General features: G+C 43.3%; 1 protein-coding gene and 1 long non-coding RNA gene across 8 annotated transcripts in view; both read left to right on the top strand.

The window, feature by feature from the left end:
- Positions 1 to 27,533, top strand: part of CDH4 (cadherin 4) — a 792,566-nt gene that overhangs the window by 279,188 nt on the left and 485,845 nt on the right. The window lies entirely within an intron of this gene.
- LOC308480249 lies at positions 1,816 to 22,468 on the top strand. The gene is made up of 2 exons (XR_013987948.1): positions 1,816 to 2,302; positions 22,072 to 22,468. It is a non-coding gene; the product is annotated as an uncharacterized lncRNA (long non-coding RNA).

Raw genomic sequence — 27,533 nt, 5'->3', positions numbered from 1 at the left:
ACATGGCAAGCTTTCATCTTGGATCTTCAGCTTAAAAAAAAAGAAAGAAAAAATACAGAGAGGGAAAACCCCCACAAATCCTTTCCTTTACCCCCAAACACCAGGAACGACTCCTTTTCTGGAGCCAAAAAGGTTGATCTTTGTTTCGAACTTCTTAAAGAGAACTGGTTGGCCGAATTTAGAAGGTGTTTTGGATGGATGCAAGAACGAGTATAAACATAAGATGAGTCCCTATTTCTTGCTGTCCCATGATTGCTGTATTCCCACAGACGTGCACAGATAACGGCACCCAAGAAGTGTGCTGACAAAACAGCCTGTTTTGCAGGCAGAATGTTTATTGCTGCTTTGTCTTCTTATCCCACCCTCTTTTCTTGTCCAAAACCACTTTCTTGATAATGTAGTCTGCGATCTTCTATGACTGCTATTTATTTCTGCATTTGGGCTCTGCTGCTCTTCCAGAAGATTAGAATGGTTTATGTACAGTTCTTAGATGGCCTCTCACACTAAGGCGCCAATGCAGAGCTTCACCATGGGAGCATTGCTGCATCATAAACCTTTACTCCAGGGGTGGCTAACCCTTTTTATGGCCAGAGTGCATCTGGAAGGGCAGAAAGCAAGCAGTTTATATGACCAGTTAGCTCCCTGCCTCTCACTCTGGCCACATTCACACCATACATTTAAAGCACTATGATACCACTTTAAACAGTCCCACAAAGAATTCTGGGAGCTGTAGTCTGTTAAGGGTGCTGAGAGTTGCTAGGAGACCTCCTGTTTACCTCACAGACGTATCATGGCTTCCCCCAAAGAATTATGGGAGCTGTAGTTTGTTAAGGGTGCTAAGAGTAGTCAGGAGACCCCATTTTCCCTCCTAGAGCTACAATTGCTAGAATTCCCTGTGAAGAGGGGGGTTTTTTGTAAAAAAAGAGAGAGCAGTTTTTATTAAAGACAAACAAATAAACAGGGGAAAGTACATATAGCGTCTCCACTTTCAATCATACAGTGGTACCTCGGGTTAAGTACTTAATTCGTTCCGGAGGTCCATTCTTAACCTGAAACTGTGCTTAACCTGAAGCACCATGGGGCCTCCTGCTGCTACCGCGCCACTGCTGCACGATTTCTGTTCTCATCCTGAAGCAAAGTTCTTAACCCGAGGTAATATTTCTGGGTTAGCGGAGTCTGTAACCTGAAGCGTATGTAACCTGAAGCGTATGTAACCTAAGCTACCACTGTAGAGTCTTTTTCACAGTTTGTTTACATTTGGTATGAGACACTATTGTGATTGTTAAACCATGCTGAGTGTTGTATCTATGCAAGGGGAATAGGGCAGAAGACATTCCTCTGTCTGAAGGAGTCCTCTTTTGGAAGAGCGGTTTGGCCCCAAGTAGGATTTAAAGATAAAGGACCGTAAAGAGTGAACGAGGAGGGGCCTTGACATTGACCACCCACCCGGGCAACAGACTTGCATGTATACACACTCCGCAGTCAAGAATGATACTACTTCACATGCAAATAGAAGCACATTTCTCAGAATTGGAGGCAAGTGAAGCATGGAAACACACCAAAGGGGCCAGCGTGGCATTGTAGGAGAAGGCCATAGGTCAGTGTCAGAACACATGTTTCACATGCAAAGGCTCCTGGACTCAATCTCTGGTATTTCCAGGTAGGGCAGGAAATATTCTCTTCTTGAAACCCTGGTGAGCCTCTGTCAGTGAGTGCCAAAATTACTGAGGCAGATGAATAAGGTGGTTTTCTTACATTCCTATAGCTTTTGCATGACTTGCGGCAAATATCAACCACTACTCAGCACTGCTCTTACCACTAAGTCAGGGGAGAGGAGGCACCCTGTGTTAATTTACACTTTTGAAAGGGTAGCATGGTAAAGCAAGGTTTTCTGTTGCTATTTCACCATCATCTCTTAAATTGGAAAGGAATCTGCCCATCAAGGAGGTGCAACGCTTTGCAAGCACCGGTGACCACTCTGCAAGCCTGGAAATCTCTGTGCCTTCGCCAGTGTGGTTGGATTCCAAACTTCGTAAGAAAAAAAATGGATCACCTGATGTCACTGTGATGTCAGGTGACCGACAGGTGTGCAACCCTCCTGGCCCATCGAGCCTTGGTCCTGCCCCTGAATTGGAGGACAAAACTATTAAATCACCCTGATCTATCATCATAGTAACTACTTTGCATGTGTGGAGCTGCCCATCTTGCAATGACTTCCTCAGTTTCAGTGGAACAAGTGACTCCATGTCTGCACACTTATAAATGAAGCTGCCTGCATGAAAGGAAACTTTATGTGCACAGGGTATGTAAGACTTTGGGATGGGCTTAGTCTCTATGGGTGCTATAGCAATACAGACTTTATTATTTACTCTGCTTAGGGACTTAGAGAGCCAATATGGTGTAGTGGTTAAGAGTGGTGGACTCGTAATCTGGTGAACCAAGTTCGCTTCCCTGCTCCTCCACATGCAGCTGCTGGGTGACCTTGGGCTAGTCACACTTCTCTGAAGTCTCTCAGCCTCACTCACCTCACAGAGTGTTTGTTGTGGGGAAGGAAGGGAAAGGAGATTGTTAGCTGCTATGAGACTCCTTAAGGGGAGTGAAAGGTGGGATCTCAAGTCCAAACTCCTCCTCTTCTTCTTCTTCTTCTTCTTCTTCTTCTTCTTCTTCTTCTTCTTCTTTTTCAGGACTATTCATGTATACTGCTGCTTCCATTGCATCTGGTGTATTATCCATTTTTTTTTTTTTTTGTACAAGGCTCCCATTCTCGCCATCACTTCTGTTGCTTTCCCGTTTCCTTATGATGATGGCACTCAGCAACAAAGCTGTTAGCATCTCTACTTTCTTGTAAGAAATATTCCATACATGCATAATTTCTGTCTCTTTCCATTAACTTACTGAGTAGGCAGCTTGGGCGCTTAGAACAATTTCCTTGTTTTTCAGGTGGAGAAACAGGGTGAGTTTTCGCCTTTCATCTGGCATAACCTAACAAAGTAGATATTGTGCTGCTTATGTCAAGTGTTATGTGGTCTGTGTTTTTGCAACTTGTGCTATCACAGGGAATTTTATTCTCTCTCTCTCCCTTCTCGGCTTCCCATAGGAATATGAGAAGCATATGAGAGCAGGGGATATTTAGTTTTCAGCTTTATTTTCTCCCACATTACACGGGTTTGCATCCAATCAGTACATTAGCCTGTTCAGCTATAGGAAAGTGTGAGATAGCATTCATTCTCTTAGAAATGATAACCTGTTTTATCTAGTGCTGTGAACTATAATCATTCTGTTTGTACTTTCGGTTGGAAATATTGTGTCAGACAGGCAGACGGATAGACATGCAGCATGTTTACATTCCACACTGCAGGTGATAGAGGTGGATTTGCGTGGTGCCAATAAAAGAAAGCCAAAAGAAAAGTAGTAATGAGTGGATTAGACATATCATTATGATTGCTGTTAATTTTGAAAGGTATGACTAATATTGGGGAGGTGGAAGAGCATCTGAAACAACTCAATGCAGAGATTGTCATATGCAAAAGACTCCTAAATGAGCGTGCCATTTAGAAGTTTGATGAAGATAAGCATTGAGATGCAGAGTTTGGGGTGCAAGAGGTAGAATAATAGAATCATAAAATCATAGCGTTCGAAGGGACCCTGGGGATCATATAGCCCAACCCCCTGTAATGCAGGAGTATGCCACTGTCCCATGTGGGGATTGAACCCGTGACTTTGGTATTATCAGCACCACACTCTAACCAACTGAGCTATCCGGTGGTCCACTCATTAAGGAGTAAGTGCAGTCTTGCCTTTTCAACATGAGGGTTCTGGTTCACATATTCATATACTAGAGCAAAAAAAATATGCAGATCATTGGCTTGGGCAAGAGGCAATAACTCCTACAAGCTAAAAATTCCTACAGGGGCAAACTTCAGAACAGAAATTGTGGATGGTGATAACAGGCCCCAAGAATGATTTAGTACAGTACTGGGGACATGCTATCGTTCACCTGATCAAAATGCTCGAGGAGTCCTTGAGATGGAGAATGAGAGCAAATGTTATAGCCATAGGTGACTTTAAGTAACCTCTCATAGACTAGATGAATGTGTGCTCCAACAAAGTATCTGAAGAAGTGTGCACGCACACAAAAGCTTATAACCAGAACCAACTTAGTTGGTCTCTAAGGTGCTACTGGACAATTTTTATTTTTTATTTTATTTTTATTTTGACTGTGACAGACCAAGACGGCTCCTTACCTGAATCCAACAAAGAGGTAAAGTTTCTAGAAGCTGTAAATAGACTGTGCTCTGGAACATTTTGCTGTGGAACCAACCAAAGTGGTGACAACCCAGATTTCATCTTGAGTGGTGCGCGAAACCTGGTGTGAGATGAAAGTGCTCCTGAACTGATTGGGAACAGTGACCATTGTGCTATCAAATTCAATATATACCGTATGTAAATGGGCAATTGCCAAGAAAATCCAACAGTCACATTTGACTTCAACAAATATCTCAAAAGTGAGGGACTGATAAAAAAGGAAGTTAAAGGGGAAAGTCAAGAAGGTCAAATCTCTGGAAAAAATGCTTTCCATCCTCTGTGTTTGTTGATATATATTTTTACCTTCTGGAATGTGTCCTTGAACTCTGATAAATGCTTCACGCTAGCTTGGCTGGAGGATAGATTGGGAGGGGTGCTAATCTGTTTAGAAGCTAGCCTAGTTTATCGCAGTAAAATTCACATGTCTTCTTCTGACTATATTGCCCATGGTCCTGTCCACCACTGGATTGTAAGCCCTGGAAGGTTATCCAGGAGAGAAAGTGGCCACAGGAGGGGGGAGAGACTTTTCCTCACCCATGGCATAGACATGTTATCTGGTCACACTAAGCAAACGTAGGGAACCCCCAGACTGTGGATGTCGGCTGAAACCAGATTTCATCCCAGCTGTCTCCTGACCCAAGGACTCTTCTTTGGACTTAGTTTAGGGAAAAGACAAGTAAGAGACAAGGCAAGTAGGAGATAGGACGATAGAAAAGTATGGACAATTATGTGTGGTACGGAGAGAAACGTGGAGTATGGAGAGAACACGGGTGGCGCTGTGGGTTAAACCACTGAGCCTAGGGCTTGCCGACTGGAAGGTTGGCGGTTCAAATCCCCGCGATGGGGTGAGCTCCCATTGCTCAGTCCCTGCTCCTGACAACCTAGCAGTTCGAAAGCACATCAAAGTGCAAGAAGATAAATAGGTACCGCTCTGGCGGAAAGGTAAACAGTGTTTCCGTGCGCTGCTCTGGTTCGCCAGAAGTGGCTTAGTCATGCTGGCCACATGACCTGGAAGGTGTACACTGGCTCCCTTGGCCAGTAAAGCGAGATGAGCGCCGCAACCCCAGAATCGTCCGCGACTGGACCTAACGGTCACGGTCCAGTTACCCTTTACCTTTACCTATGGAAAAAGTTTTTCTTGCTCTGTCATAACATAAGAACTCAGGGCCGTTCAATGAAACTGAATGTTGGAAGATTCAGGACAGACAGAAGGAAGTATTTATTAATACAGTGCATAGTTAAACTATCAAATTTCCCCCCACAAAATGTAATGATTGTCACCAACCTGGATGGCTTTAAAAGTAAATGGGAAGAATTTATACATACATACATACATACATACATACATACATACCCTGCCCATCTGGTTGGGTTTCCCCAGCCACTTTGGGCAGCTCCCAACAGAATATTAAAAACACGATAAAACATTAAAAACTTCCATAAGCCTTCAGATGTCTTCTAAAAGTCAGATAGTTGTTTATTTCCTTGACATCTGATGGGAGGGTGTTCCACAGGACAGGCGCCACTACCGAAAAGGCCCTCTGCCTGGTTCCCTGTAACCTTACATCTCGCATTGAGGGAACCGCCAGAAGGCCCTCAGAGCTGAACGATGGGGGTGGAGATGCTCCTTCAGGTATACTGGGCTGAGGCCATTTAGGACTTTAAAGGTCAGCACCAACACTTTGAATTGTGTTCGGAAACGTACTGGGAGCCAATGTAGGTCTTTCAATGACTTTTAGCCATGATGGCTGTGTTCTACCTCCACTGTCAGAGCCATCAATGCTTCTGAATACCCATTGCTGGAAGCCACAATTGGGAGAACACTGTGGCTTCCAGCACTTTCATGCTTGAATCCTGCTTGTGGGTTTCCCTCAGGCACCTGGTTGGCCATTGTGAGAACAGGATGCTAGAATTGATGGGCCTGATCCAGGGAGTCCTTACATTCTCATGTTCTCTAGACTATTTCTGCTAGTGATGGAGGTTCCCTCCCTGGTGCAGCTCCTCCGAGTGATGCAAGTGGCCTTTAGATTATTATTTCTTTGAAGACGGAGAAATAATCTGTGCTGCCAATAGCTAAGTCAGCAACCTTAATGGCTTTGGCAGCACCCCATTAGTAGCAGAATTAAGTGGCTTCCAAACGATGGCGTTGACATTTGGCTGTGCAGTTAGAGTAATAAACAAGCAAGCTATTTGGTTAAAAGCTTCCTTCCTTTCCCCACCGCCACGGGCCCTGGCTGTCCCTTGGCCCTTTACATCTTTGGCTTTTTGTGCAGGGAGGTACATCAAGGGGTCTGTCAGGGAAGAAAGCGAAAGTTGGCAGGGGAGAACATTTGACCCTTTCAAGTTGCTGTACAAAGTGGCTCGTTAATGGTAATGTACTCAGGTAGCTTCAAAGTTTAAAGGCAGAACAGGGAGAGTGGGGGTGACTGTCAATCCACAGGAAGTATCAAGAGAGAACCTGGAAGGTTTGGAAACGGCAACCCTGCACTGCTATTGATTTCTTTTATGTTTGCTGTAATTATGTTAATCTTTCATGTTAATGTGGATTTTGCTGAAGTAACTACACAGGCTTTCTGCTGAGGTGCAGTAACCAATATGCAACACCTGTATTCTGCTAGAAAAGTGGTCCTGAATTGTTTCTTTCAGAAAATGGAGTTGTTGTTAGGAACGGAAAGATTTCTACTGAGATTTGGAATTGATGAATGAGATATGTGCAGATTCAAATGCAAGTGGTCCAGGTCACTACCTCACAGGCAAATATGCCGATCAAAACTTAGGGTTGTATTCAGTGCTAACAACACTCAGAGCCGACCTGTGCAGACTAATGGGTGTGACCAACTTAGGTCCATCAATTTCAGTGGGTCTGGGTAGAATTTAGCTGGCTGCAACTCACACAGTGGAATGCTCATTGTTGCGATATCCACACAGCTCATGGTCTCCCTGCAAAAGAATATTGGCAACTGTAGTTTGTTAAGAGTGCTTGGAAGTGCAACCCTCTAAGGGGTAAACTGTAAAGGATACTTTGGTAGAAGTCATGTGCTTGTGTGGTGTGGATGTGACTCATGACTACTCAGAAGTAAGCCCTATTGAATTCATTGTGGTTTACTCCTCAGTAAGTGAAGTAAGGCTTACAGCCTTAGTTTTCCAGCAGGTTTCATACTTCCTGAACATTTTAACACCGTCCTAGCCTTTTCTTCCCAATAAAAATACATTTAGAAATATGAATTTGAAGTAAAATACGTTGATAGATTGGAGAGAAAATGGGAAAATTCACAATGAAATATGGATTTTCATGGATTTTCAAAATCTTAATGTGGAAATGTGATTTTTAAAATATATATTTATTGCACTTATATGGTAATTTTGGTCCACATAGTTCAGGTAGTGTACACAGTTATCCCTCCTCCTCATTTAGTCCCCACAACAACCCTGTGAGGTAGGGGAGGTTGAGAAACTTTGACTGGCCCAAGGTCACTCAGCAAGTCCTAGTCCAGCAGTGTAACTTCTCATTCACACTGGCTCTCTGGAACGGTTTTAGACTCTGAAATAGACTTTTGAGTGAATGCACAAGAAAATGAGACAGACAAGAAGTAAACCGATTCCCTCACTCCTAGTTTGTATACACTGGTGGTTATATTATTTGTAGGCAATCAAGTTTGTGCTAATTAATCATTTGCCCTTTAACTGGCTGATTAAGCAATTGATTAAATTTAAATATATTTGCCTATTGGCAAGATCTCCATATGGGCGTGTGAGTGTCGTTCTACACTTTTTTGTGACATTCTTGCTTGCCATAGTGTCACAGTTCAAATTGGTCAGTAAATCGCATAGTTCAAAGCTGGAGTTAACTCTTTATCAGTCAAACACTCTTTTTTAAATATTATAATATTTATAGCTGAAATCCTGTGTAGCGCTTCCTTTCACAGCCACCTGACCTGGGTATGCTAACAGAGATGAAATGGCTTTTGGTTGCTAAACCTCTTTTTTTTCAATTAACCATAACTCAGTTTTGGTGTGGGAGAAGAAAAAGTTAATTCCATCAGCATTGCTTTCCTCCCTTAATTTCACAGCACTAATGTGTTACCCTCCTGACACCGTGAGCACAGCAGTGTTCCTCGTTTCATTTAATTTAAGCAATAGAAATAAATCCAGGAAAATAGAGTGCAGCACATCTGTGATTTGTTGGTGCTAACACAAACAGCTTAGACATATATACTAAATAATTGCAAGCGGGATGACTTATTCTTAGCTATAGTGCAAAATTACATTTAACACAAAATACATGTTTTGATCTCTTTATCTTCTCAAAATACTTTGATTATAAGAGCGTTCTGAAACGTAAATTGGCATTTGGTAAACCTAATTTCAGCTAGATCTTTTTTGAAGGCAGGGTGTGATCCCTCCCACCAGCCCCCAATCCAGTCACATATATAACGGCTCTAACTTGTGGGGAAAGCTTGTGGGGTGGTGGTTTTTTTGCCTTATCAACTGCTTAAATATAAAGTTCATGGGTGGTATTCATGGAATAGAATAATAGAGGTATAGAATTGGAAGGGACCCTAAGAGTCATCCAGTCCAACCCCCGGATGTGCAGGAATCATAGCTGTAGATCCCCTGACTGATGATGATGATGATGATTAATTGAATTTATTTATATACCACCCTATACCTGGCATGCCTGGCGTGCTCTGGTCCTTGGGGTCACGAAGAGTCGGATACGACTAAACGACTAAACAACAACATACCTGGAGGTCTCAGGGCAGTTCACAGAATAAAATTAAAATACAAAGCCACAAAATACATAATCAAAATAAAAATAGCAACCCAATAACCCCCCCCAAAAAAAAAAACACCCACATTTTAAAAGGACGTCGGATCCTCACAACATTTAAAGTAAGACAGTTAACAAACCTGGACAGGAGCCATTCGTTGATAAACCATGATCTCAGAAATGTCTATGGCAATATTTATTGGCAACCAAATTGCTTGGGTGCAAAGACAAAAAGAAGAGGGGGTGGGAATTAGCTTTGGTTGTTGAGAGATGACTTCTTTTTCTTCTTCTTTGGCGATCACTCATAGCCGAGTAAGATTGTCTTCCATAAACACGGTTTTAACAATGAGTCCGTAAGTGACTGTGGAGGCCAATTCTGGATCCACACATCCTTCCACAGTGGGGACATAGGTTTCCAGGCAGGAGTTGATCACATTTGAGCAGATGTAATATAAGATGATGCGGGTAGCGCTGTGGGTTAAACCACAGAGCCTAGGACTTGCTGATCAGATGGTTGGTGGTTCGAATACCCGCGATGGGGGGAGCTCCTGTTGTTCGGTCCCTGCTCCTGCCAACCTAGCAGTTCGAAAGCATGCCAGTGCAAGTAGATAAATAGGTACCGCTCCGGCAGGAAGGTAAACGGCGTTTCCGTGCGCTGCTCTGGTTCACCAGAAGCGGCTTAGTCATGCTGGCCACATGACCAGGAAGCTGTATGCCGGCTCCCTCAGCCAATAAAGCGAGATGAGCGCCGCAGCCCCAGAGTCGGTCACGACTGGACCTAATGGTCAGGGGTCCCTTTACCTAATATAAGATGATCATCCAACTTCTGTATGAAAACCACCATGAAAAGTTCAGTGCCAGTCCTACTCAGAATAAACCCATTGGAGTAAATAAACACTGTGAAGTCATTCCTTTGCCCAATTTATACCCCATCCTTCCTCCCAGGAGGGAGTCCGGGATGGCTTACAACATGGCGGAGGAACCTGCAGCCTCTGCCCCAGATGTTGTGAGACTACCACTATAACCATTCCCCCATCATTGACCATTAGCAATTGGAGCTGATGGGTGCTGAAGTCACCTACATCTGGAGCAGGGGTCACCAAACATTTTCAGCAGGGGGGTGGTCCACTGTCCCTCAGACCTTGTCAGGGGCCAGACTATATATTTTTTTGGGGGGGGGGGGGAGAATGAATTTCTATGCCCCACATAGGATGCATTTTAAATAAAAGGACACATTCTGTAAAAACACGCTGATTCCCGGACCGTCCGCGGGCAGGATTTAGAAGGTGATTGGGGCGGATCCAGCCCCCGGGCCTTAGTTTGCCTACACGTGATCTGGAGGGTTGTAGTCTGCCCCCCCTCCCTCCCTGGCTTGCAGTAGGACCCAAAATCAAAACCTTAGAACATTTCACATTTATGTCACAATCAACTCACAAAACAGCAAGTGGATAACTTGGGTTCATTAATTTCGCTGGGGCTACACTGATTAGGACTTGGCTGAATGCAGCCCATCCTAGTCAATAGATTTAATTGCCAAACCCAGCATCGTGAGAAAGTTGTTCCTTTTGTTTATTAATTTATATACTGCTCAATGCCAAAAGTAGGGTTTTAAGCTGTCCACAAAGTATCAATACATGTAGCACAGACATCAAAATGTAAACACAAAATACATATGTGTAGCTAAAATGCATACAAGCTAAAAAACGTTCACATTAAAATAGAAGCATTCATAACTGAAGTATGTTGACATCACTGTTATGGAGATGGAAAATCCCCTCTACAAATGGCGTTATCTGGTGTTGCCTCTGGCCAATTGATTGTATGATTACGATGATTCTGTTTGGAACGTTAATGCATTGCCTTCCTTAAATGTGTCTTTTTGATATTACCGGTACTTGTGATATCGTCATGTATCTAGCCATGCGTTTCTGTTTATTTGTATTACTACTCATATGTGCTTGAATGTTCTCAATAAAAGTTATAAATATGAAAACGGTAATTAAATACACAATCACTTATTTGCAAATTAAAAATTCAGTAACAAACTGAAACAAAATGCAGAAATATCTCACTAGTTGGTTTAGTTGAAATTCTGAAAAAAAATATGTTAGCCAGACATTATCAAGGCACTCCTATCTCGTAATTAGCTGTGAAAATGGCCAGATTTGTAGGTTTCTGTGTGGATACAGCAAAAATAGACACTGTGTGAATGATACTTTTCATGGTTTTTATAGCAAAACACAGATTTTTTTTTCTTGGTCAGAAAATTCTGCATATCTATTTCTTTATTTTTTAAAAAAATAAAATAATAATAATAATCATCATCATCATCATCATCATCATCATCATCATCATCATCATCCATAGGAGAAGTGTAAATTCAGTATTGAGAAACACTGGGTTCCAGGACAGGGTTTCATATTTTTTGGATGAACAAAGTTGAAATTAAAGGGAAAGGAATGTATTTATATGGTACTGGCGGTCTTAGAGAAGCATGAAAAGTTAATAGGGAAGAATCTATTTCTGCACTGGTGTTCCTGCTACTTCTTGTAAGCTGTTTCTGAAAACCTAAAGAAAAGAGAGGGGGAAAGATTTTTCTTTTTCTCCCCACAGCTATTCTTATGATACTCTTTGATGTAACAGATAAAAGCAAATGGCTGTGCTTTAAGTTAAATTTATGTACATACTTGATGTGCACCTAATGTATCAGGTGTTGCATGTTAATGAAATGCAAATGTATTGACATTAAACAATAATTATTAAGCTTCTTTAATCAGTTTAATGACTTATGGAAAGGAAACTTACATTAGTGGATGAGGGTGGGGGTTTTTTTTGTTTGTTTTTTTTCCTGGCTGGAAGAAAACAGCTTCACATCACCTGAATGATTTTAGCCTATTGAATTCAAAGTTTGATTAATTTCCTGCACTCACAAACTGATAAATCTGAAAGGAAGCTAAACTAAGTATGTGCATATTCAGTCCTTCTTGATTTTGGAGAAAGGACCAAGTACAGAGTTAATAAGCTGCTTTAAAAAGCATTCGTTCTCATTAGATAATCTAGAAGCAGTAATTCTATATGGGAGCTAAGGATTTCTGAGAATTTGTTGTCTCTTCATCAACCTACACAGCCCAGGAATCTTGCCAGTAAAGTGATATAAAACCTTTATAAATGTGCAGCTTAACTGTATTCCAAACACTTTTGAGCAATGAGGTCAATATTTATTTTACGCTTAGACAGGAGTGAACATTTTCATCTTATTAAATCGTATTGCATATTTAATATGCAAAAGCCATTTCGGAAAATGCTGCGACTCTGGGCTTTATTCAGTTACACGAACCCAAGTTAGTTATGACCATTATTTCCATTGTGCCCACTCTGAGTAAAAGTAACATTGGCTGCAACGCTCCATCTCAGTGTTCTATCACATTCTGGTGTGACAAAGGAACAGAAATAATGCCTCATTGATAGGAACTGGCTCACCTAGCAATGGCAGGAGCATATAGTTTCAAGTGATGTCCATAAATGCAGTTTCTCCGGTGGTGAATAGTTGCCATTCACTCCTATGGAAAAGAGTAAAGTGTTTCACTTGAAGTGCACGTGTCATAGTGAGATCAAAATGTGCCCACAGTCAATGGCAATGGTTGGTTCAGCCATCAGTGGTGGGGACCCTGAAGGATTAGCTCAGGATTAGATCATGAGACTCTTAATTTCAGGATTGTGGGTTTGAGCCCCATTTTGGATGAAAGATTCCTGCACTGCAGAGGATTGGACTTGATCATCCTTGTGGTCCCTTCCAACTCTACAATTCTGTATTTCTGTGACTCCACGGAGACAGGTGTCGCATATCACAAAAATGCAGTCTTTATAGCAGAGAGGTCTCCCATCCACATGCTCTCGTCTGACTGTAATGACAAGACGTTTTGATAATTCTTTCCAAAATACAACCCAGGCTCTTTTCCCCTTCCCATGCTGTGCCAACTGGAAACAAAATTTGTTTTTAAAGGGTGCAGTAGTGTGATGGCTTGTTAAAGTGGTCAGGAAAGGAGGTGGGGAACGAAGATATGTACAGTGAAGAAAATTACACTTGTCACCAGCTGGATCAATATGTTCATCAAGCTGTAATCAAGGGTATACACCACTACTTAGAAAGTATAATTGGTTCAGCGCAAACCGGCATTTGAATGTACACTACGCTTTAAACTGTTTGACTCTATTAACATTTAAATACCCTATTGTGTGCTCTGCTGTTTCTTCCTTTTATTATGCAACTGAATTCTCTGTCGTTTGCAATGATTAATTTCTTTTTAAAAAACGCGCACAATGAAGAGAGTTAGGAATTCCTTGTGTTCAATAATTACTCAGCAGCCTACCTTATTATTTCGCATAAACGATTGGGCCTCATGTTATCCAATATCGGGTCAATCATTTGTAATAATCAAGAAATATACAATAAAGTTTCCCACTCCTTTCTTCCACACCAAGGACTATAAAAGCTTCCATTGCACAGGCAAAGTCGCCATTAATTTTTGGAGTACCAAAAGAATTGATAGCTGCAGTACTTAGAATGCTCTAGGATGATTTTGTATTTTCTTCTGTAGCAAGGTCACACTTGCACCATAACCTCTAAACCACTTTATGCAACTTTAACAGACATGGCTTCCCCCCAAAGCATCATGGGAAATGCAGTTTGTTAAGCATGTTGGGAATTGTAGCTTTGTGACAAGCAAGCTACAGTTTCCAGGTTTCTTTGGGGAAAGTCATGACTATTAAAGTGGTATAAGAGAGCTTTAAATGTATGGTGTATGTGTGACCCAAGTATTAAGTTTCTATGCGTATGTTCCTTGGATTGCAAGCTAGCATGTCAGGAGGGAGGATTCTAGCTTAGGTCCCTGATGTGCTAGCTTTCCATGGGCTGCCATGAAATTCACAATGAAATCCACCAGTCACAGTCTTTCAGCCTAACTTACATTACAGGGTTATTGTGGGGATTAAAGGAGGAGGGACAGAAGCATATAGACTACCTAAAGATTCTTGGAGGAATAAAGGTAAAGGTAAAGGGACCCATGACCATTAGGTCCAGTCACGGACAACTCTGGGGTTGCGGCGCTCATCTCGCTTTATTGGCCAAGGAAGCCGGCGTACAGCTTCTGGGTCATGTTGCCAGCATGGCTAAGCCGCTTCTGGCGAACCAGAGCAGTGCATGGAAATGCCGTTTACCTTCCCGCCAGAGTGGTACCTATTTATCTACTTGCACTTTGACGTGCTTTCTAACTGCTAGGTTGGCAGGAGCAGGGACCGAGCAACGGGAGCTCATCCTGTCGCGGGGGTTCAAACCACCGACCTTCTGATTGGCAAGTCCTAGGCTCTGTGGTTTAACCCACAGCGCCACCCGCATCCCTTCTTGGAGGAATGGTGGGATGTAAAAGTGATAAATAAAGAAATACAATAAATATTCAGGTTCTGCCACCTTCGTCCTTCTGATCATCCCCCATGAGCTGGAGAGAGATCTTCTGAAGTGGAAAGTCTCTGCTCATCATGTAGGCTCACCAGGGATCAATGGTAGAAGATCTACTCTGCATGCAGAAGGTCCCAAGTTCAATCTCTGGCACCCCCCGATAGGGCTGGGAATATTCCCTTTCCAAAACTCTGCAGAACCACTGCCAGCCAGGGTAGAAAATACTGAGCGAGATGGAGCAAAGGCACCTTCCTATATTCTGTTTTCCAGAAGGAAATCTGAAGGACAGTTGCAAACATGGCCAAGGGCATGGTGAGGTAGAGCTTATATTCCTGCCCCAGTGTCTCCCGCTGCATGTTTGCTTAATATAAAATACCACTGGCTTGCTTCCTTGTAATAATCCTGGTCTGGAAACTCTCTACAGTTATTTCTGCAGATTTAGCTAACCATCATTAGCTCTGTTTAATTAAAGATTTTAAAAGAGGGGGGGAACCCACAGGTTTGGGGGGAGCTGCAAAAAGCATGCCGCTAATTTACATTTTTAAATAAAAGTTTCAAATAATATAGCTAATGACAAAGCACACCTCGCTAATGGTCCTAGGCTAGTGAGAGAATTACAGTGTCTTTCTATATGCAGAAGCCTTTATTATAGGACTACTGCATTACCGTGCTGGTAATTAGTATTATCACAGTCAGTTCCCATAGAATTAATAATATCTTGCTGCTCAGTTTAAAGTCTCACCCTGGGTCATTTGCACCCCCAGCACTGAAGCAGCCGCAATGTCTATGGCTCTTAAACTGTGGACTTTTTATATCGGAAGGATAGCATCTGATAACATTAGAAGCCTCAGTCTGCAATGGGCCAAATTCCACCTCCCATTCTCTTGGAACTCTCCCGAGTCCACACCCCTTACCCACATCCTCATCTAGACCACATCCAGACCTTCTTATCTTCAGCAAGGTGGTAGCCTCATGTGACTTCAGGGGTTGTCAAAAGCTGGCTGCTCTTTGGTTCTGGAGAGCCCTTGAGCAAGGTGCTCTCACTGTGTCCCACTTCCTGGATGGGCTTATCTCATCCTCACTGATGCCCTCACTCCCCATTCTCGTACCCTCTCTTGCCTTAAATGCAGTCCCATGTCCTTACTCTTGTAACTGCTTATATGCGCAGAGAGGGCAGGTGGACAGGAAGTATCAGCACACAAGGAGGTAGAGCAGTCGTGCCAGGAGACTCTGGCTTTCTTGTTTGGTGAGAGTCCGATGCTCACAGGGGACACACAGCAGTGTACCATCAAAAGGCTGAGTCAGAAATTCAAGGCGAGGACCCAACTCAAGAATCCATCTACAATTCCCATCATCCCTGACCACTGGTCCTGCTAGCTAGGGATCATTGGAGTTGTAGGCCAAAAACATCTGGAGGGTCGAGTTTGAGGAAACCTGATCCATGTCATCCATAGCACCTTCAGGACCCTGGATAGCTCCCCGGCTCCTGCTGTGGCAACTGTACATACTGACATCTCTGCAAGACTGCAGTCCCTGTAAATGTTGACCTGACCTGTAGTGTAGTGAACCCCAGAGGAGCAGACGGTGCAGTTAAATGGCCTTCACCTTATTTTGCAGTCTTTGTCTCCATAGGGAGACAGAGCTAGTGAGACCCCCCTCCTCTTAATCAGAGGAGAGCAGCAGGCCAGGTTGGCCAGACTTCGGGCATTTATTTACTCAAGGATATTCAGAGCTGCCTCTGCCTCCTTGGGTGTCTCCATTGCTCAGTGCATGGTCCATGGGTTGTGGGCCATGGCACTGCAAAGCTGTGGGTCTCATCAAATGCCCAGTGATGTCTACCTCTAACACCGACCTGGAGCAGCTGAGAGGCATTATTGTCATCTTGAATTGTGTGTGTATGTGTGTGCACACATGCATGTTTGCACATGCATGCTCACCCAGAGAGAGGCATAGACCAAATATAAGTGCAACGCACAGATCCCAGAACATCCCTCTGCTTAAAGCAGGAACGGGGAGAGGGTTAAAGAGAGAGATTTCCTATTTCCTCCTCGTTTAAATATCTCTGACAATCGCCATACCCACAAGGCTGCCATGGTAGTTAATCCAGTCTGGCGGGGGATTAACTTCCAGAGTGTTTCTAAAAAGATATAAGAAGCTTTCTCCCTTCACCCCACCCCCACCCATCCGCATCCCGAAACAGCTTCCTTCAGTCATTTTTTGGCCTTCCTTGAATTTGTAGGCAAGTTAAGGGGACTTGTTGACATGGAATCCCTGCTTCCCTTACAGGTCTCTTCTGCCCAAGCCATCAAACAAAGCATGAATAGGCTTCTGTGCCCTGGCCAAATTCCGTATGAATAGGTTATTCTGGTTGGGAGCCAACATCCATGGATTTATGTTGTATGGGAAGGCTCAGGATTGTCTGGAGATGAATAAGGCTCCAAATCATTGTGTCTTGAATTGTAGGAGGTGACTGTACTACAGATATTAATCCTTAGTTTTAAGATTAGCTGTTGTCCTAAGGAAAACCAGGTCTGTGTTCTTCACAGATGGCAAATGTTTTCCTCTTCTCTCTACCCTCCAAGACTGAGTAGATATTATCCCTTGGGTGGCAGCGGGTGGGGTTAATTCCCACACATCCTCTGAACAAAATCGCTAGAAAGCTTCCACTAATTATTTTCTGTACTCCAGACTTTTTTTTTAAAGTTGCTATTTGGTATATTTATTTATTCTCAATTTATTTGAGGAGGGGGCATCTTGATGGATTGCATTTGGCACTCATCTGAATATTGCACAAGCAGCTTAATGTTGGAAGCTTTAAGCACCTTTGCAATCTATGATAAGAGATTTTAATACTTTCTATGAGCTACTGGAGAAAATGAAAGGCAGGGGGAGGCATGCAAGGATAGTCAAGACACGTATCAATAATGCTTCACAAAGGGCTGGAAGCCTTTGCAGTTTGCTTTGACACATAGCGTTCATTTTCTAAGGGTCAAATGCAGATCTGTAGTGCAGTAAACATCCTCTGTGTGTGTGTGTGGTGTGTGTGTGTGTGTGTGTGCATGTGTTTGTCACATTAAAAGCAAACAAGTTTGGAATGCTTTTGTTGTAATGCAAAGTTTCATATTTCCCTTTGTAGAGCCACATTCTGTCTAATAGCAAATGATCAAACAGATTCCCTTATTGGCCACATGCAAAGCTGCAAGCTCAGAATATCAAAGCAGGCCTTGCAAACTGTAGCATTCTCGCTGACTCGGCCAAGGGAGAAGGCAGAATTAATAATTTCTATGTCTTCTTCCCGTTTCATTCAAGTGAATTGCATTGCTAGTACTGTTTCTGCAGAGTTCTCATACATTTTTTTTTTGGGGGGGGGGAGAGAAAGTAGCAGAGGCGTTTTGTGCCAGAGGCAAAAATCCAAATGGTGCTCACTCTTTCCCCCTGGTGGTCAAAATGTTGTGAAACACATTGAAGCTTTTTAGCAGCATTCTATCACGCTCTAATGTGACCAAGAGTGGATCTCAAGATGTGCAGTGGACATGGCTGTGTGGATAGGTTCCACCTTGACATTGAATGGCTGGGGCCATAGTGATGACCAAGTTTCAGGTAACAAGTTAGCCATTCAATTGAATGGTTCCCACTCATACCTGGAAAAAAAATAATCGTGCTGCTCTTGAGGACAATGCTGCAATTAGGGCAGAATCTGAGTTCCAACCTTAGAGGCAGAAGGTCTGTCTCTCACCAATAAGGATTCTGGAGGTCACATGACTTCAGAACCCACCCAGTGAGGCCCTTGATACAAATAAGGTAGAAGTATGGACTGCACCACTTCCATCTGGAGGTGGAGATCACACTCTTACCCCCCCCCAAGCACAGAAACAAACTCCTTGCAAGTAGAAAAGTAGTATCACAAGTAGTGAGCTATACCAGAAATGTTCAGCTTGATGTTCTTCTTTTGTTTTATTTTGTTTTTTTCTGAAACATGCAAGGTTTCCTGCACACGTAAGGTAAAGGGACCCCGACCATTAGGTCCAGTCGTGACTGACTCTGGGGTTGCGGCACTCATCTCACTTTATTGACTGAGGGAGCCAGCGTACGGCTTCTGGGTCATGTGGCCAGCATGACTAAGCCGCTTCTGGCAAACCAGAGCAGCACATGGAAACACCGTTTACCTTCCCACTGGAGCGGTACCTATTTATCTACTTGCACTTTGATGTGCTTTCAAACTGCTAGGTTGGCAGGAGCAGGGACTGAGCAACGGGAGCTCACCCCGTCATGGGGATTCGAACCGCCAACCTTCTGATCAGAAAATCCTAGGCTCTGTGGTTTAACCCACAGCGCCACCTGTGTCCCCTCCTGCACATGTATATCAGGTAAATTAAAGTTTGACTGCAAGTCAGGGAGATTCAATTATATTGGGGGGGGGCGGTTGGGGTTGGAGGAGGTCTACAATGACAAAGTTTGACTCTGCCAGGTCTGTTCCAACAACTCCCTTTGCTATACTTGCAATGATGTGACAATATTTGCTATTGATTGGGCCTGAGGGGGGATTGTGCCATATTTATGGGGAGTGAAAACCCATATTAGGTGGAACAATTTCATGAGTGCTACTCAGGCGCTGGGGGGGGGGGGGAGAGAGAGAGAGAGAGAGAGAGAGAGAGAGAGAGAGAGAGAGAGAGAGAGATACACCTTACCAAATAATCAATACTAATTTCCGAATCCAGATTAGAATAAGGCTATGTGTTCAGAGGTATTTAACATGCTGTAGAGATGACAACTCCATTCTCTTATGTCTCCCCTGTAGCAATGGGCTGTTAAGACAGATTATAGTTTAAAAGCATCATTATTAAAAGACAATGCGGATATTCATAGGTCTAGTCCTGATCCCCTTCTTGTTCCCTTTCAATAAAAGCAAGCTTAGAGCAGCTATTGAAGTCTCATGCCATGAGCATTATTAGTTGTGATAATGGGACTTAATGGTGCTACTTAAAATCGGAATGTGTGGCTCTCGCTTAATAAGTGTGATATAAATTAATTTGTAGAACGTCCTGTGGAGTCGGGTCAGTATGAATGAATGGATCATAATTGTCTTAGCTTCCTGCCTTAAGGGGCTTCCTTCTCCCCACCCAGGTGAAAACCAGATGCCTTGAAAGGAGATACAGTGAAATGGCCACCCCAAGTTTGGAAAGACTGTCTGTAGCTAGCTTATTAAAGTTCAGCCTCACTGAATGGGATCAGTACTGCTGCTTGATTTTCAGTGTCTCTGTGTGGGGATGGGGATGGGGTGAAAGATTTGAGTGGGGACAGGGGAAAGTGAGGATTCAGAAGCGAGACGTTCTGCAAGGTTTAAAGGACTGCTGCTAGGTGTATCCATGATGCAAATGGTTCTCCAAAGAACAAGGCAATTGTGTCCCTTGTTTATGGGATGTATAATAGCTATTAGCATCCCACACTTTTTATTGGAGCTATGAAATGGTTCATTTTGCATGCCTTTGGGTAGAGAGCTTTTACGCTAGTGGCCAAAATTGTGGAAACCTTTTGGAAAAGGTGTATTCCTGAGGTTTGATGGCTCATAGCACCACTTTTTTGGAGTGATGCCATAAAATTATATATCAACAGACAGATAATTTAACTAAGAATGTGATGCAGTAACTTTCATGAAGAATTATTTATTACAACAGCAGTCATAAAGAAGAAACGTGAAACACATAGGGGGGGAAAATGGGGTATACAAAAATTCTCACCATGTCAGTTAATACTTAGTTGGGTAACCTTTAGCCTTAATTGAGGCCTTACAACACCTTCCCAAGGAGTGAACCAAGTTTTTTTTTTAGCTCTGCAGCTGCAATAATGTGAAACCAAGATTGAATTATTGCCTCTATTAATTGGGTTTTATTTGTGTATTTGTGTTTGGACTATTTGCCCCCTGCTTTTCAACCAGAGTCCACAAAGTTGCTCGCAACAATTACGAAATGGGCACACTATGAAGAGTGAACTTTAAATAACTGGCATCTAGCATTGCTTTCCGCAGGCAAGCTGTTGTTCCTATCAGATGACCTTTTGGTGGGAGAGGGGTCAGCTCAGCAGGAGGAAAAACAAGTGGCTACCAAGTCAGACCATTAGTCCATCTAGATCAGCATTGTCTACACTGACTGGGAGTAGCCTATTTTCCTTTCTCCCCTGGCATCTGTTAGCAGTGAGGGACATTGGTGACACTGTGGTCTAAACCACTGAGCCTCTTGATCTTGCCGATCAGAAGGTCGGTGGTTCGAAACCCCACAATGGAGTGAGCTCCTGTTGCTCTGTCCCAGCTCTTGCCAACCTAACAGTTTGAAAGCACGCCAGTGCAAGTAGATAAATAGATACCGCTTTGATGGGAAGGTAAATGGCATTTCTGTGCACTCTGGTTTCCCTCACGTGTTCCGTTGTGCCAGAAGTGGTTTAGTCCTGCTGGCCACATGACCCGGAAAGCTGTCTGTGGACGAATGCCGGCTCCCTTGGCCTGAAAGTGAGTTGAGCACTGCAGCCCCATATTCGCCTTTAACTGGACTTAACCATCCAGGGGTCCTTTACCTTTACCTTTTACCTCAAGTTGCCTGTGAGGCAGTGTGGTATAGGAGTTAGAGTGTTGGACTAGGACATGGGAGACCATGGTTGAAGCCCTCCTTTATCATGGAAGCTCACTGGGTGACCTTGAGCTAGTCACTGTGTCTACCTCACAGGGATGTTGTGAGGATAAAGCTGGGAGGGAGAGAACTGTGGGCATCATCCTGAGTCCCTTAGATCCAAGGAATGATAATGAACTGGTCAGAAATATAAATCCTTCTCAGAAATGTGCTTAGGTTGCGGGGGGGAGGGATTCTCAAAATCGTATCTCTACATAGATGCTGCAGTGGATCTTTGCTCTAGTCTTAATTTCAAATGAGCTTTTAAAAAGAAGAAGATGAAGAAGAAGAAGAGGGGGTGGACCTGATCTTCGAAATAGCAAGAATCGTTACATGGCTGTTGTGTTCAGTTTTGTTTTGAGCTAGACTGATGTTAATGTAGCCATTCATTTAGCAATAATGGTTTTGCTCAACTAATGGATCTCACGAGTCTGATTTCAGGAAGCGCAGTCGTCCATCTATCCTAAGCATCTAGGGATGCTTAACCAAGACTTCTGTGTACTTACCGAGTTTCCATGCCAGGCTCTGGAGGAAAGTGAAATAATGGTCTTTAGCAATCTCTTTCTGAATATATATGCCCGCCTTTTTCACCAGGTGAAGTCAAGGCGGCTTATAAAGCACACCTTGATATATATATATATATATATATATATATATATATATATATATATATATATAAAGATTTGATTTCAAACATAGCATAAAACACAACTACAAAGAGAGCAGCCTTAAAGTAATTTCCAGTGAAATATTCACCCAAATGAATATTCACCCAAACTGCTTAGATTTTTAAGCCACTTGGAGATTATCTGTCAAGTAAGCAGTAAATGAATTTTGTAAAATAGAAGTGTGTAATGTTATGGCTTCTTCGTCTTACTCAGCAAAGCAATCCTCAGGTGTTCGTTCTGATGCATCGCCCCTTCGCACCCCATCCCTCGGTGGGACTAAGAAGAGCCTCACAGGTGTAACTTGGAGCAGGAAAATGATCCCTCTACCCCAGTCTGGAGATCCTGTCATGGACATCACAAGACATTTGTTTGCTTCAGCCTCCAGTGGGACCATTGTTTAAAAAGCCCCTGAGAGTGTAAAAGCCCATCCAGTCTAGCATCCTCCTGGCCAACCAAATGCATGTGGAAACCCAGGAGCAGGACCTGAACACAACAGCCCCCTAGCCTTCTGCAGCTTCCAGAAACTGGTGTTCAGAGGTATACTGACAGTGGATCAGTCTAGCAAGGATGCAAAGGACGTGGGAAAACAATAAAGAGAGTGAAAACTGAATTCTGAGAAATGCAGATAGTGGTGGTTGTTTTTACAAGGTTGCAGGAGGTAAAGGTGGCTTTTCTCGAACACGCCGCTTCCCTTTTCTTCCCTTGCCCTTTCCTGCCCTCTAGTCTGTCCAAAATTCTCCCCTGAGTGACCCGGTGCCAACCACGGCCATGTAGCGGGGGGAAGGATCACAGGGCTATGAATTATAGATGAGAGCTCCAGACAATACAGACAATAACATTGCCAAGCGAGTCACCTGTCGGAAGCCCAGGTAGCGAAGTGGCGTCCCCGGAGCGGGCAAGTAACAGACAGCCTTCAGATTAGCTTTCTTGGCAGCCAGCTGACCTCGGCCTCCAGTACTAATATCTGATCAGTAACCATCTGTTGGGTACGACTCGAACGACTAAGCACTTTTTCCTCTCTCCCTCCCCCCTTACTCTCTACTGTCAGGGATGATCCAGAGAAACCCACCAGGGAAATAAAGCCATCAGCCGCTGATTGGAATGCTGATGGCCGTCATTTGGCAATGGCGCCGCAGGTTGTCCAAATCGTGTTTGCATTCCCTGGCCAAGTTCTCCTTGGCGCCATTGGCTATGTTCACACCATACATTTGAAGCAAAATGATGCCACTTCAAACCGTCATGGCTTCCCCCAAGGAATCCTGTGTTATATAAGTCCTGAAGGAGAAAAGGCTCTCAGTTTATTATCTCCTCCAATTATATGCTGTTTTCTGTTCAGTTTTGCTCAGTAAAGTGTTGTCAGGATATCTTTTCTCTCTGGATTCCGTCTGTGGCTTTGCTAGTAATGTGGACCCTCTAAGAATGGCACGAGGACTGAAAATGAAATTTTATTCTTTATGGAAAATAATATGCAGCCCACAAGTGTGAACCCTCATCTGTGGAGTGTTAAGATACAAGCTGCACATTTCAAAGCTTCTACAAGGAAGAAGCACGGTAACTAATATATGAAGAACACATGAGAGTAAAGTGCCTTTTATTTTTAAAATAAGCATTGTACATGTATGCACTGGTGACTTTCTGCTTTTATTTGTTGCTGAGAATGGCTTTAATGATTTGGAGCTTGTTTGATTCCATCCAGATTTTCAGTTTACAAAAGTAATGCAGTGGCCTTTGTACTGGGAGGGAAAAGAAACCCAGAAACTAATTTCCAGGCATAACACACAATGGCAGCACTTCAAAAACCTTGAACAGCTAAATTAAAATATGGCTCCTTTCCCCCCACTCAGCATCGATTGATGTACACAATTTCCTAAACATCTGTTCAGCTGCTACCCTGTTAAATCTCACTTACCACCAATGTCTGCACATTAAAAGATGGATATACATTTAAAATACTCTAATTGAGTTTAAGCATTGTTTCATTGCCCAAATCATAGGATGAAGAGCACGAGACATGATTGTCTGTGGCAAATCAGCAGCCAAATTCCTAACACGTTGTTTATATTTTCCGTAAGCCCCCAATGGCTCCATTGTTGATGGAGGATCATGAAGAGCTCAGGTACAGCAAAATGATAGGATTATGATAATTGCATATGCTGTGGGTTATCGCCTAAATCTAAAGTTGCAATCCTGTGTACATTTTGGATTAAGCATCATTGTTAGCGGTTGGATTAAGACTATATATCAGGCTGCTATCAGGCTGAATGTGGGTAGTTTCATTCATGCATTGTGTTTCCCCTGGTAGCATAGGAAATTCAGACAATTTCAGCAAGAGAAATGTATAGCTACATGTGGTTCAGATGACGTGTACTCAGATTGTGAACGCTATAAATTGTACGCAAATGTTGGGCCCATGGAGGGATGGTCTGTTGATGCCTTTAGCACTGATAGCCAAAAATGGAAGGCCCATTTTCACAGCCAATCACACACCTCTGATTAGCTGGTTCTGAGCCAAACTACAGGGCATGACTATTTCCACCTCGTCTTACTTAATGGTGTGTGTGTGTGTGTGTGTGTGTGTGTGTCTTCCTTGTTTCGTTGGAGGCACATCGCAGTCCTCAATGCCCAGAAGTATTTTGCGTGTATAATTCCATTCATAAGCACAGCCGCCAATGATTAAGTGAGTGGGGAAATCTCATTAAGAAAGTTTTTATCAACAAATGTGGGTCCACATGTGCCGTTTCTTAATTGCTGGGACAAATGTAGAGTAAATATGTGCTTTGATGTGCACATAGAGCTCGCCCTCTACCTGCTTCAGCGTTCCCGTAGATTGTGTGTGCGTGCACATTTTGATACTAGCTTTCTTAATAGAACATGTTATCTCAGGTGTGCAGCCAGCAACATGCTGCAAACATTTGCATCGGCATTTGCTTATAAAATTGACACTGCTGCAAAGCCTATCTCCGTACACAATACTCTGTTTGTGACAAAATGTGAAATGCTAGTAGCCTGCAGGATGCAAACAGCATGGCGGGGTCTCTAGGATGCTATGATCCGAATGTCCATGCATTCCAGATATGGGTCAGGATGATGCCATGCTTAAATCAACACCCTCTAGTCTGCTTCAGAGATTAGTTTTCTCCCTTTTGCTATGGGACAGGGACAGGCAGGTGTAAGTTCAAGACTATTATTGACTTGAGATTTATTGTTACTAGAGGTACAGCCCTATCTATCCATGTTTACTATAAAGCAAGTCCCATTGTGCTCACCTTGACTTATTCAGTAGTTAATGTGCCTAAGCCTATAGCCTAAGTAATGGCTGACCAGAGCTTCTGTCCTCAGCCTCTGTCCACTAGCAGCTGCTGCTACATGACTGCATAAAAACTAAGCATGCCACTAAAATATTAGAATGGCTGTCCTACATTGGAGGTTTTTAAGCAGAGGCTGGATGGCCATCTATCAGGGATTCTTTAGTTGTGATTCCTGCAATGCAGGGGGTTGGGACCTCAGGGTCCCTTCCAACTCTACAATTCTATGGTTCTGTGGCACTTTTAGGTGCTGTTTCCATCTATTGATGGCAGGTTTCACAGGTTTAGCATTCCTTCCCCCACTCTCAGTGAAACAAAGATGGAAAGTTGCTTTCTGCTTCTTGGTGTGTACCAGCTTCAGCTGTGGCCTTTGCAACCCATGCATTGGTAATCTCACAATTGGATTACTGCACTGTGGGCCTACCCTTAACGGTCTTCTGGAATGCTGCAGCCAGGGTGTTAAATGGGAGATTCAGACATGTACACATTCTGTCTGTGCTTAGAGAGCTGCACTGGCCATAGGCAACATCTTGTTAGTAGCACACAGAGGCCTGAACAACTTGGGGCCTGTTTACCTGAAAGACCACTTGCCCCTATATAGATCATGGGCATCATCTGAAGAGCTCCGACTTGTGGCACTGCATTTTACAGACCATCGCTTGGTGGTGATTTGTAGAAGTTTATTTCCCACTGTTGCCCCTCTTTTTTGGAATTGTCTTCCCCTTACACCATCAGCTACCTGCTTCAGAAATCTTTGGAAAACATACATTCCTTCACCTCGGGTTTTCCCTGATTGTTAAAGCTGGAACTTGTCCCTTTGTACAGTATATTGCATCCTGTAACTTCTTTGTTGCTCTTTGTAAAAAATTGTATGGATGGCTTCACTCCGCAGGGGTGCCCAAACAATTTTAACCCAGAGTTGTTGAGGTTATTTAAGGATTGAAGTTACGGAGCTTTTTTAGGATTTTACCCAGGGCATACTGCCATGGGGGCTGGATTAAATTGATGGGCGGGCCGGATTAGGCCCCTGAAACAGCCTTTGAACATGCCTGTAAGTTCTTGCATTACGAATGCCTAAGGACGTGCCTGTCCCTTTCTAGTGTGAACAAGATGTATGTTTGCATGTTCTGCACTGGTCAAAGATGGCCATATCTGATGGCTATTAGTGTCTTAAAGAAGCTATAAACTCCTATATGCGTTGCAAGAAAAGGATGTGAGCAAGAGAGTGACAAAGGCAAGCCTCTGCATCTGAACAAAAGGGGATGGGCAGCATTTGCGCACAATGGGAGCTGAGCATCACATTGGGGATTACAAAATGATGATGGAAAGGTAACCAGAAAGGAGAGGTTAACCCAAGTGAAAAGGGTCACTGAGATAAGAGAGTGGGCTGGGAGCCTTTGAGTGATAGTGCTAATGGATTTTGAAGAAGACATTTGGAGTACAATTCCAGGGGTTGGGGGAGCCCAGCAGCTGGCATGATGGAGCAGTTAGAGCTTTGGATCTTGCAGACCACTCTGTTTCGGTTCCAATATTCCATCTGTAAAATGGGTATATCTCTGAACATGGGCCATTGGCCGGATGCAGCAGGCTCTTTTTACGTTCTTATTCTCTTATGGTGCCTTGCTCCTCAACACACGCAGAACAGCTTTAAAACATCTATTTAGGATGTATTGCCCTGGCTCTTATTAATGGAGTAGGAATTCAGGCTCTGGTGACTAAAATGAGATGCATTGATTGTGGAGAGTCACATATCGAGCCCCGAGAAGCCGAAGGCTTGCACTACTTTGAATATTTCAAATACTGGAAGCATTGCACGTGAAATGGTTACTGGCACTGAGGATGAAAGGAGGATTTGGGCTGAAACATTTCCAGCACATTTTAATCTTTTGAATCTTTGAACCTTACCATTATATAGCACTTGATTTCATTTCGATGAACTTTGTGGTCTTTCTGTTACCAAAAACTATGGGTTGCATTTGAGGGTGGAGTTGTCAGTCTGTTTATTTATTTACTTCCTTTCTAAATCACCACCCATGAGACATCCCAAAACATATTTGCAATAAAAAGGCAAATGACCCCTGGATGGTTAAGTCCACTCAAAGGTGACTATGGGGCTGCAGTGCTCATCTCGCTTCAGGTGCTTTTTTTCTGGGGGGACATGGAGGTACGCATACCCCTAAACGTTTTGTGAATCTAAGTTTGGCCTCATTGAGGGGCAGTGTTTCAATATGAGTAGGAAAATGAGAGTACCCCTAAACATTTTTTTAAGAAAAAAAGCACTGATTAAACCACTACTGGCACAACAGAACACCTTGACGGAAACCAGAGCGCACGGAAACGCCATTTACCTTCCTGCCACAGTGGTACCTA

This window comes from Podarcis pityusensis (genome assembly GCF_964106645.2).
Source record: "Podarcis pityusensis genome assembly, chromosome: 6".
Taxonomy (NCBI): domain Eukaryota; kingdom Metazoa; phylum Chordata; class Lepidosauria; order Squamata; family Lacertidae; genus Podarcis; species Podarcis pityusensis.
The sequence above is the reverse complement of the archived record's forward strand: the minus strand, read 5'-3'. Positions and strand labels throughout refer to the sequence as shown.